Here is a 12,043-nt window from a genome sequence, read left to right as displayed (position 1 = left end):
GGAAAAGTGCATCTTGGGAGCGGCGTTCCTGAAAAAGTACCGTTGCAGCATCGACCTATCCCGGAATGTGCTGTGCTTTCCCGGCAAACCGGAGATACGCTTTCGTGAGCCGACGGCCGAAAAGATGAAACTAGAAGAAGAAAGGGAAACGGTCGTCCCACAGCATTTGGAAGAGCTGTTATACGCTGCTCGTCAGGTTTGACAGAAAGACAGAAAAAGCTATTTCTGAATTACTTTGCGAATTTCAGGACGTTTTCGCTTCGGATTTGAGTGCGATCAGGAATTGTGACTGGGTGAGACACACGGTCAACACCGGAGATTGCCCACCCATTAAACAGGCGCCGCGGAGGGTGCTTTACACCGTCGTGCCGAAGTGGAGGAATTACTTAAGAAGTTGAAGGTTCAGGGCGTGATCGAGGAAACGTGAAGTCCTTGGTCTTCCCCGATCGTCCTCGTCAAGAAGAAAGATGGAAGCATACGGTTCTGCGTAGATTTCCGACGCCTGAACGAGATAACGAAGAAGGACTCGTATCCTCTGCCCCGTATAGAGGATACCCTGGATGCCCTTTCCGGTTCTTCTTGGTTTTCAACTGTAGATTTACAGAGCGGATACTGGCAGATCTCTATAGACGGAAAGGACCGAGAGAAACCTGCGTTTTCAGTTGGGACAGGGTTGTGGCAATTCAAAGCGATGCCCTTTCGATTATGCAACGCCCCCGCAACGTTCGAACGTTTGATGGAGGACGCACTCCAAGATTTGACCTGGAAAATCTGCTTGGTCTACCTGGACGACATCATCATCTACGGAAATGATTTCGAACCGGAGCTCGAACGCCTTCGAATAGTGTTTTCTCGTCTACGTCAGGCCGGACTATTAATGAGCCCCAAGAAATGCTCCTTCTTCTGCCGTGAGGTGAAATATCTGGGCCACATCGTAACGGAGAGTGGAGTCAAGACGGATCCGGAGAAAATTAAAGCCGTTTCAGAACGGCCACAGCCAAAGAACGTCACGGAATTAAGAAGTTTCCTAGGATTGTGCACTTACTACCGGAAATTTGTAAAGGATTTCTCCAGGATCGCCAAGCCTCTGCATCGCCTTACCGAGACCAAACAGAACTACCAATGGATCGAAGAATGCCAAGGAGTTTTCCACGAGCTGAAGACGAACCTAACCGGAGCCCCGGTACTAGCCTACCCAGTGATAGACAAGGATTTCATTCTGGACACGCACGCCTCTAATTTCGCCATAGGCTGCGTCCTCTCACAGGAACACGAAGGTCAGGAAAAGGTCGTTGCTTATTTCTCCAAGACCTTGGGAAAATCGGAAAGGAACTACTGGCGGTGAGGAAATCCGTCGAGCATTTCCACCACTACCTCTACGGACGAAGATTCCTGATAAGAACATACCATGCGGCGCTTCGCTGGCTGTTGACCTTCAAGCGTCCTGAAGGACAGGTCGCCCGTTGGATCGAACTATTACAAGAATACGACTTTGAGATACGCCATCGGGAAGGAAAAGCCCACGGAAACGCTGATGGACTTTCACGAAGACCTTGCGTCGAAGAAAGTTGTAAGAACTGCGATCGACTGAAGAAGAAAGAAGCAGAAGAGGAAGTGCATACCAAGAAGAAAATTCACAGGATATTTTGCGACGAAAGGAAGAGCGAGTGGAAACGAAGCCAGCAGAAGGATGAAGAGATCGGCTTCATCCTTAAGAAGAAGGAGGAAGGAGAGAAGCCCGGCTGGGAAGACGTTGCTCGTTTCTTCCCGCAGCTGAAATATTACTGGACAATCTGGGACACGCTGGAAGTTCACTAAGGTTTGCTTTTCAGGAAATGGGAGTCCCACGAAGGTACAACGACCTCGTGGCTTTTGGTGGTGCCGCGCAAAAGGGTTGCAGAAGTACTGAAGGAGTTCCATGCTGCGCCAGCAGCTGGACACTTTGGAGTGAAGAAGACCTTGGCGAAGATCCGCCAACAGTTCTTTTGGTCTACATGTCGATAGGATTCAGGAGTGGTGTCGGCGGTGTGACACATGTGCGGCGAAGAAGGGAACCTGAGAGTATACAACGTGGGAGCTCCGTTCGAGAGGCTTGCCCTGGACGTTGTGGGTCCGCTCCCGAGGTACCAGGCCGGGAAAAGGTTTATGCTGGTCGTGGCGGACTACTTTACCCGGTGTCCGGAATTAACCGCGATGCCAGACCAGCGAACTGTCACAGTGGCAAGAGCTCTTTTGTACAACGTAGTATGTCGTCATGGTGTACCGTTGGAGGTGCGCACGGACCAAGGAATGAACTTCGAATCCTCCGTGTTCAAGGAATTGCTGAAACTGCTGGGAATTAGGAAAACGCGAACAACTTCCCTGCATCCTTAATTTCATGGGCTGGTGGAACGTTTGAATAAGACATTGCTGCAATATCTCGCGATTGCACATGATTAAACAACCTAGCGTAAATCTTAGGTACGAAACACCTAAAATACAAGACTATTACGCAACTTTACTTAAAAAGTAAGGCCTAATGACACAGTCCCTCTAATAGAGTTTTGGTTTTTCTGTTTCTCTACGATTGGACTATTATTATATATAATAACTTCTTAATTTATGTAACTGTTTGGTTTTTGACACCTATGAGGGATGTATTTATCACCAAATAAATAATAATAAAGATATTAGGCATTGTTGGCGTGAATTAATAGAGTTTCGTCTTTTCAAAAACATTTTAAATTGTTAACGGTTATCGCTTCGGCATCGTTCGGTGCCCTTTGGCATACTGTTTCGATATTCTTTCCTGATTTAAGTGGGTAGACACGTCACGTGACCTGGCCGATTCGGCAGGTCGGTATTAAAGCATTTCTTTCTGCACAGAAATGGTAATACCGATAGATCGACGATTACTCGGTGAACGCGAGAGGGAGCTGTTTGCTATTTCTGTATTCTATTCTGAATAAGGAAAGAAATTCTCAGCTGTTCCGTTGTACTTATAAAAATTTAAACGGAAAGTCGGCTGGTACTGCAAACGTAGAAAATTCATTGTACATTTTAATTGCTTAAAATGTGCTTATGCTACAATATTCTACGTTAGCAGTAAGGATTTACAAGTTAAAAGGGAAAATAGATGAAGAGATGTCCCCAGAAAATGAAGTTTGTTAGTTTAGACATTTTTTTATTAGCAAAGCACCGAAACAGAACATGAAATACACTTATTACACGTCCTATGCAGAAAGCAGTTATGAACAAACATTATATATAAAATTTGTTGGATGTTGAATTGGACTAGTGAAAATGCGCTGGCTGGATGCGCGTAATTATTATGTGGTTGGCTTCTCGAAGTGACAGAAAATATAACCTATATGCTATACCTGATTTCCTAAAGAATACTATTGCGGCGTAATAATAATGTTTTGGAAGGATGATAAAAGGTTCACAAATGTAGCGTAAAAGAACGAAATAGCCACTAAACATTTGTTGTCATATAGCTTATAGTTAGGTTATATTTTCTGTCACTTCGAGGTGCCGACCACATAATAATCACGTGCATCCAGCCTGCGCATTTTCAGTGGTGGACTTTCTGTCCTCGAAGTGACAGAAAGTATAACCTAATTGCTATACCCGATGTTCTAAAGATGCTGTTGCAGCGTAATAATAATGTTTTGGAAGGATGCTAAAAAGTTCACAAATGTTTCGTACAAGAACGAAATAGCCACTAAACATTTGTTGTCATATAGCATATACTTAGGTTATATTTTGTCACTTCGAGGAGCCGACCATATAATAATCACGCGCATCCAGCCTACGCATTTTCACTAGTCCAACTCAACATCCAACAAATTTTATATATAATGTTTGTTCATAACTGCTTTCTGCATAGGACGTGTAATAAATGTATTTCATGTTCTGCTTCAGTGTTTTCTTAATAAAAAAATGTCTAACCTAATAAACTTCATTTTCCGGGGAGATCCCCTCATTTATTTTTCCTTTTCACTTATAATTCCTTACTGTCAACGTAGAATATTGTAGCATAAGCACATTCCAAGTAAATAAAATGTATAATGAATTTTCTACGTTTGCAGTACCAGCCGACTTTCCGTTTAAATTTTTACAAATACAACGCAACAGCTGAGAATTTATATCCTTATTCAGAATAGAATACGGAAACAACAAACAACTCCCTCTCGCGTGCAGCAGGCAGTCGCGTATCTATGTGTATTACCATTTCTGTGCAGAAAAAAACCTGCTGTAATACCGACCTGCCAAATCGGCCAGGTCACGTGACGTATCTACCCCCCTGCTTCGGAGGCAACTTTACCTGAGCAGTATACTCTGAAACAATGATACAATACCACCATATTTTTCAAATAAGACTAGGTTTTCAAGGGTGTAACGTATCGCTACTACCGCTGTAATTTTTTCTTTTTCTAATACTTTCATTCTAGTATTAAGACACGTAACGGAGAACACATAAACTAAACAACGCGCAACGCATGCGCATAACCGCCCGTTCAAACTAAATCCAGCGCCATGAACGACTTGAGCGCGCAGGCGCATACCGCACGTTCAACCGGAGGCCGATTAAACTGAGCGTAGTGCGCAGTCGCGGAAACCGGACATAATATCTGATTGGTACGAATAATTAAGCAGCAACTGATTAGCGCGGGTCAAGCTCCAGCAAGGAGTATAAATATAGGCCTGCCTGCAGAAGAGGACAGTTTTAGTCCTGACACCAAACCTTCCTCAGAACGCTTTTAATCAACTCTTCCATACGATTAATTAGCCCCTCAAATTTCATATGAGGACGCTTTAGTTAGCCCCTCCAAATCCATACGAGGACGCTTTAATTAGCCCGTCAAATTCCATACAAGAAACGCGTGGGCCAGCTGATAGGCACCATTAAAACATTATACTCAGAGAGAAGTAATCCTCTCAATTTCTATAACGAAACCGCCAAACAATCTTTACGATCAGTTTAATTATACCAAGCGTCATACCTTGTATACAACGCTAATCTAACTTCGTGTCGAGATTTATGTTCGGTAAACTTGTCGAAGAACTGGGACCTCGCCGATTTCGATGAGCTTCAGATATGTTATAAAACTCGACATTTTGAGTAACTTTTTCCTCTGAAAAAATAGGCGGTCGGCCTTAGTTTCCGAAATATTCGCAGGAAAACTTTCCCTATTATACAATCGTACTCTACGTATACGTGCACGTCCGCGACAGTGTGTGAAGCACCACGCTGTCGGCGGTTGTCTTTCGTTTATATAAACACTGCGCAGCAACCTACAGCATGCGTATCTAACGGGTGCACGCGTGGTATCCCAGCAGCAAGGAAAGTAGTCCAACTTAAACTGAACTGGCCTTTGTTTCCGAGATATTTGTGTAAAACTTCGGTTGATTTTTTTCGACGCAACGCATTCCAGTTTCCAACTTGTCCCGGGTATTAGTTTGGTTTGGGTTAGAGCAGGGGGGAGCGGGGGGCGCGCCCGCTCGCGGGCGCGTTAGGCATGGTAGCGAACCGATATGAGTCGGGGTGTTGACGGACATCCGCAAGTTTCTGGTTGAAATCTCTAAACTCAGATCGGGTCGCTACCATGCGTTACACGCCCCCCGCCCTATTCTAACCCAAACCAAACTAATACCCGGGATAAGTTGGAAAGTGGAATACGTTGCGTTGGAATAAATTAAACCGTTGTAATTGAACCGTTTAGTTTACCCGGTATATACGTTGTCTGCCGGTCACAGCGAGGTATATGAAGAAACAGTAGACAAGCGGCCGACCCGCATTGACGCATACGCTGCCACGGTGGCGTACATATATATGCAAAATTCAATGTTACTACATTGTTACTACTACTGTAGCAAAAGTTTTACCTCAATATCTCTGAAACTAAGCGCGACCGGCAAAAAGTTTAAAGGGAAATGTTGTTCAGAATAATGACCTTGACAACATATCTGAAGCTCTTCGAAATCGGCGAGGTCCCAGTTCTTCGACAAGTTTACCTTATGTTCAACTAGCAATTAACCTAGTAATTATATTATATCATACATCTAGAGACGCGGTAGCGTCTCGACGCCAAGTACATGAATCGACACCCTGTATATGTCGACTGTCGCTACCGCTATCATTTATTCGTCCCCGGGCTATTCCAACCTAACCTAAAACTTATTTCATTAATTATTTCATCACGCCTGCAATATTTTCTAAATTTAAAGGCATTTTTCTGATGTAAACCGCATATAAGCTTTCGAATAAGACCAATTTCAATAAAATCGGTCCACGCATGACAGAGATATAATATCGTCTCATGGATCTGTCTAAAACGGTAAGATTTTTCTCCTTTTCCTGATTCTCGTCCAAGAAATTCTTCGTCAAACCTAATACTTATATACGCGTTACACGCACACCTTCAACCAAAACGAACTAATACATGTTTCGTACGTCAATCGCTATCTTCACTATGCAATCTACTCCAAATTTTGACAGCTTACAATCATCAAGTTATAACCCGACGAATGTCAAATAAGGTAAGTTGTACAAATTTGAGATGCCACGTTTTTACAAATATGTATCGTTGTACCATTGAATTGCAACCAAAACGCAATCTATGTTTGTATATCATCAAACTGTTTTTTATTTGTAACTAAACTGAGGATTTTGTGTATATGTAGATAATTGAAGCGTAAAATGACGCTGTGATATACGCCCGGCTATGTATGTACGCATAATTTTGCAGGAAGAATTTCGTATACATAAATCTTCAGTTATTTTGATACATGGACAGCTTCGATAATGCATGAATTTAATTAGTGTTTCTTGTTTCAATAAAGAATTTTAATTTTTGTAAATAAATTATTATATACTATTTTATTACTGGAACTAGTAATAACTACACTTACAAAAGCAAAAAACGTCACTCTATTTCTATTTATTTCCTCAAGTATTAAAAGAAATTTGAAAAAAAACTACAACAAAATGGATAATTGTACCTGCTTCCAGATTCATGGAATTGTACGTGTTTCCAGATTCATGGAATTGTACGTGCTTTCAGAAACCTAATCCACCTTTATCCAAATAATAGAAGGGAAGACATACACTTGTATAAACGTATCTAATTTTTACAACGAATAAATTAGAGAAAAGGAAAGCGGTCATTGCACATTTAGATAAATTCTTATTTCTGTGTTACATATTTTTCGACACATTCTCTACATTACCAGTGTTCTGGATTTTATATATAAGGTGTGTTTAAAGGTATGTAACACCAAGAGTCGATGTTGCATTTAACTTTGAAATAATCTATCTACGGCTATCCCAAGCTCTTCGTGTTCAAGCTCGAAATTTCTCCCTCCGAAACGTACGTACATGCATCAGATCTATGTACTCGTAGTTCCTTCCATTATGTAATTTCTATGTACTACCTTTTATTTATTTAAACACACGCTTATTGAATGTTAACTTAAAAAGAAGTGAGATCCCCCCAAAAAACGTTAAAAAAGTAATTATTTTAAAACGCAATATAATTAAAATGTACTCATATTGTCAGAGCTTTGAATTGATAAATTATTTGAAAACTTGTGAGAGGAAAGGTACCGGTGTCGATGAATAATCTTAGGATTATTTTAAAACGCAATATAATGAAAATGTACACATATTGTCAAGAGTTTTATATTTTATATTCATTATTATTTTACACCCCTGACCCCCCTCCCCCGCCCCTCCTCTTCCCCCAGGAATATTCCGCCGCACTTAGTTTAAATAAAAAATTCATAAAAGTCTCTTGCCGTCGAGCTCGTCCAACGCGGGTGCCTCGATCTGAAATGATAAATCAAATGAACTTAATTAAAAAGATAATTAAACAAATCTCAGAAATCATTGGTTTATAAAACGATTTAATTCAGCTTCAAATTTAACCCACTTCCATTTAACCCGCTCGGGGTTTATTTATTTTTTAATATTCTATAAAGGTTGGAATTTTATACTTATTGAGAGTTTTAAGAATAGGAGTTCATCCTATAATAATTGGAGGTTGAGCTTCAAATTCTAATTATTCAATATTAGGTGCCGCCCCCAGGTCTAGGCTGCCAGTGGTCTACGTGTAAGTGTTTTTAAACGATTTTATTTAGCTTCGATCCTCTGTTTGCTTGTTTGTATGGTTCAAATTTGGCAACTCAAATTTAACCCACTTCCAACTATCTAATTGTCTTGAAACTTTGCAGGCGTTCGTAGTTTGGATGACGGTACAATATTTAAAAACAAAATTAACCCCGAGCGGGTGAAAAAAATACCCACTCATCAATAAATATAACCCATAACCACAAATCCAAACGACTTGAAATCACAGCCACTCGCGTTCATTACGAAAACGACAAAAAGGCAGCGGCAATTCAGGAAGCTAGTCGCATCGCGATTACCGACTGTAGCACTATAGCGTTTAAGCAAACTGTTAAACTCTATACAGCAATAAAAGATATTTGTAAAGAAGACTGAGCTGTGAAATGTAAATAAATCCACAAATACTAAAAACTAGAAAATAAAAATTATTTAAAAACACTTACACGTAGGACATCGGCGGCCTCGACCTGGGGATGGTCCCACCGTCAGTACTGGCCCCGCCGCCGGTGGAGGTCCCGGTGCCGGTGAAGGTTACGGTGCTGGCTCCGCCGTCGGTGGAAGTCCCGGTGCCGGTGGAGGTCGCGGTGCTGGTGGCGCTGCCGCCATTATTATGGCGTCCTCATAGTCTGGATCTGGAAAAATAAATTTGAATAAATGTTTTTATTTTTAGAAAGTTTATTTTTCACAAAGTTTATCGTTAATCGTTAATAAAAATAATAAAACTTACCAAACAAGAGATCATCATCCATCGTTTGGAGCTACAAAAATTTAAAAACAATTTATTAGCAAAAAAGCTAAATTACATAGTAATGAATAAAAATAAATAGATTCTCGCGCATTAAACTAACGCTTATAGTTAACCGGATTAGAGTATATGAATAACGATAACTTTGCTATGAGTAAATGAATCGTATTTTTATTACTTACATTTTTGGAAGTAGCTAAGACGTCCAGCAGTGTGGCGTGGTTTTGGATGAAGAAGAACCACAAGGAGCTGAAGCTTGCCCAGATGCAAGGTAAACATTCGACGATCAAAGCGCACTTTTTAGTAAATATCGATACCGGTAATTATCGAAATCTTTCTTCATTACGTTTCGCGTTAAGCGAGGGTAAAGAAGAATCTCGCTCGACGGCGGCGGGACATGACCGACGCCACATTTTCGTGGAGCACTTTTCAATTAATAATATCGATTATCGAAATTCTTCATTACTGCAAAGTCACTTTTCGCTCAATGTCGTGGAATCGAATTGGTAAATGCAGTATCTCTTTCTTTTTCTGCTTATTTACTTGCTTTCTCTACTTCCGGTTTAGACCAAATTTGCGTAGACCAATAGAAAACGTCGAACACATTTTCTGATCACTACCTAGAGGACCACTAGAGGAAACATCACTGTGACGCCATCTAATATGAGACACGTTCACGCGGTCCTGTCACAAAATTTAATTTACATTGCTTCGGTTATGTTTACTTTCCCGTTATTGACATGAAATAACGTATAGTAGAATTGGAAATAAATGCATATTTTTTTGCCCTACAGGTTTCCACAAAAGCCTGTCCTACACGATGCGACTTGTCTTGAGGCATGCCTCGAGACGAGGTCTCATGTTTCATGCTGGCAAGATGGAGAGAAGGAGAGAGAGAGAGACCTGTCTAAAGACATGTCTCGAAACAAGTCTCATCACGTAGGGGCCGCTTAATAATGAGCGTCTTAAGGCGGGATCCCCTACCCGCGATTGGTCGCAGCGACTGGTCGCAGTATACTGGTGCAATGGGAAAGCATGTATCTGTTCTCCTACAAGCAACTGCGATCGTCGGGTTTACGCCAGACGTAGGAGCCTGACGCGAGTCTGTTTGAGTACCAGCCTAGGCTACTCGAGAGACAACACAATGCGATGAGGGTCTGTTTCCCATTATACCTAGTCGCAGGCTGGGCACTGCGACCACCGGGCGCTAAACCGCTCCCGGAGGGAGTCTAGCGGCCAGTCGCAGTGCGACCCATTGCCACAGTGTGACAGAATCCCAAGAAATAAGGAAAGAAGTCAGAATTCAAAAGATATGGGAGTATGTATTTTTATGTTACCTGTAGACTACAAATATGAGCACCTAAAAGCGGTAAAAATATCATGACGTCTACTTCTGATCTGTGTGCAAACACGTGTCTATGATTATATGTATTTTTCGTGCAGAATTTTAAATCGCGTGTTTTAATTTTTGGTGATATAAATGAAAACAATTTTTGGGGCCCCAAATGAGTAGTGTCGATTCTGTTAAGTAATAGCAAATAATTAGTTACATACAGTTTTTTTTCCATACGAAACCAATTGAAATATTGCCAGCAATCACCCCCTTTTTAGTTCCACTTCGGGGAACTTCTGAACAAATTTTTTGTTTGTTTTCTAATCAACATAATCTAGGCTTTGCTACTACGGAAAAAGCATTCGCGAATATTTGGCAGTTATAGATTAAGTACGTGTATTCTATGTCGCACAGTGGAGGTAAATCCCAAAAAATGGGAAAAAATGCAACATCCTGTATTTTGCATTTAAAAATGCCGAATATTATTAAGGAAATTGATACTAAAAGTGGTAATATATAAGTTTGACGTTATTAAGAAAATAACACCAAATCGTCATGAATTGGCGTCAATAGTTTCAATAAAACTACAAGAATTTGGTAAATATGCCATGGAAAGTGAAGTGTTCCATGATGTAGCGTGATGACTGATGCCCTAAATGGATTGTTAGCGGGTCACGGTTTACTACAGCTTTATGACACTAGTCCTTCGGCCCCCTACACGATATAAAGTAATTCGGAACCATCTGTCAAGTAACTTGCAGAACATCGGAACATCCCCCAACTTTCGAATTCTGACACGTTTCCTTGTTTCTTGGCATTCTGCCCCACTGTGGCAATGCACTTGGTCGCAGGTAGGAGTGTGCGGATCGTCCCGAGGCTTCGGGTGGGGTTGGGCGGGGTCGCGATACTTTCGTAAGTTTCCGGCCCGTCCCGAGCCCGAAAAGTCGGCTACCCGCACACCCCTGGTCGCAGGCGAGGAGATTCAGCCTAGGCCCAGTCGCTGGGTCAAATCGCTGCGACCAATCGCGGGTAGGAGATCCTACCTTTACATTTTAAACTATAATGACTGCTACAAATAAAATACAAGAAGACCTTATTCATCCTAGTATTCAGGTTTCCTAACCCCCTACTATCCCTGCGAATACATAACATTCGTTTCCATTCTTTTCATTATTACTCTACTTTCCCGCTTTATTTATTTATGTCTTCCATTATAAATCCGTTGATTTATTTACTTTGCACATTACAAGTTTATCGTTTGCAATTCATCAATTTCATTTTCATTTCAAACAAGGTCGCCAATATGTGTATGAGCGACATATGGTGCTTCTACGGAAATTTGATGAATGATACCTATTTGCGAGAAGCATAAAATTATTATCATTTTTCTTGAAGTTCATTGCAATAAAAATTATTTTATATTTATTCTTAGCATCATTTACGCTACAGCATCGAACAGAGCAAACCATAAAGATTTGTAATATAATTATGATAATGCAGATGTCGGCACAGTGACGTTGCCCTCTTGAAATAGAAGTGTTCTAGACGGGAATCGGTGACTTTACAGGGCCCTAAACCATGCTCATGAAATACAGTAGAATGTTAGCGACGAAAAAAAGCCAAGCATGGTAAGTTATCCCATAATCGAATCTCGATCGGCCACAATCGTTTGAGCCGTGTGTATGTACATACGAGGAGGGCTCGCTCTGCGACGGGCACGTGGGCCTAGGGTCGCGCGAAATACAAAACGAAGCGGGCGACCGGAGCTCACTTTTTCGTATGCTCCATGGTTCAAATCCATATATAGAAATATGTTGTTGGAACATCTTCCTATTACACCGTTGTCCATGGTGTG

The 12,043-nt window shown here is 41.3% G+C and overlaps 1 long non-coding RNA gene across 1 annotated transcript in view; it reads left to right on the top strand.

Moving 5' to 3' along the window:
* Positions 1-3,832, top strand: part of LOC143367129 (uncharacterized) — a 418,577-nt gene extending 414,745 nt beyond the window's left edge. The window contains exons 2-3 of the long non-coding RNA XR_013084994.1: positions 3,488-3,510; positions 3,758-3,832. This is a non-coding gene — a long non-coding RNA (uncharacterized LOC143367129). The remainder of the gene's footprint in view (positions 1-3,487; positions 3,511-3,757) is intronic.
* Positions 3,833-12,043: the final 8,211 nt, after the last annotated feature.

The sequence above is a fragment of the Andrena cerasifolii genome, chromosome 3 (assembly GCF_050908995.1).
Source record: "Andrena cerasifolii isolate SP2316 chromosome 3, iyAndCera1_principal, whole genome shotgun sequence".
NCBI classification, from domain to species: domain Eukaryota; kingdom Metazoa; phylum Arthropoda; class Insecta; order Hymenoptera; family Andrenidae; genus Andrena; species Andrena cerasifolii.
This window is presented reverse-complemented; position numbering and strand designations above follow the sequence as displayed.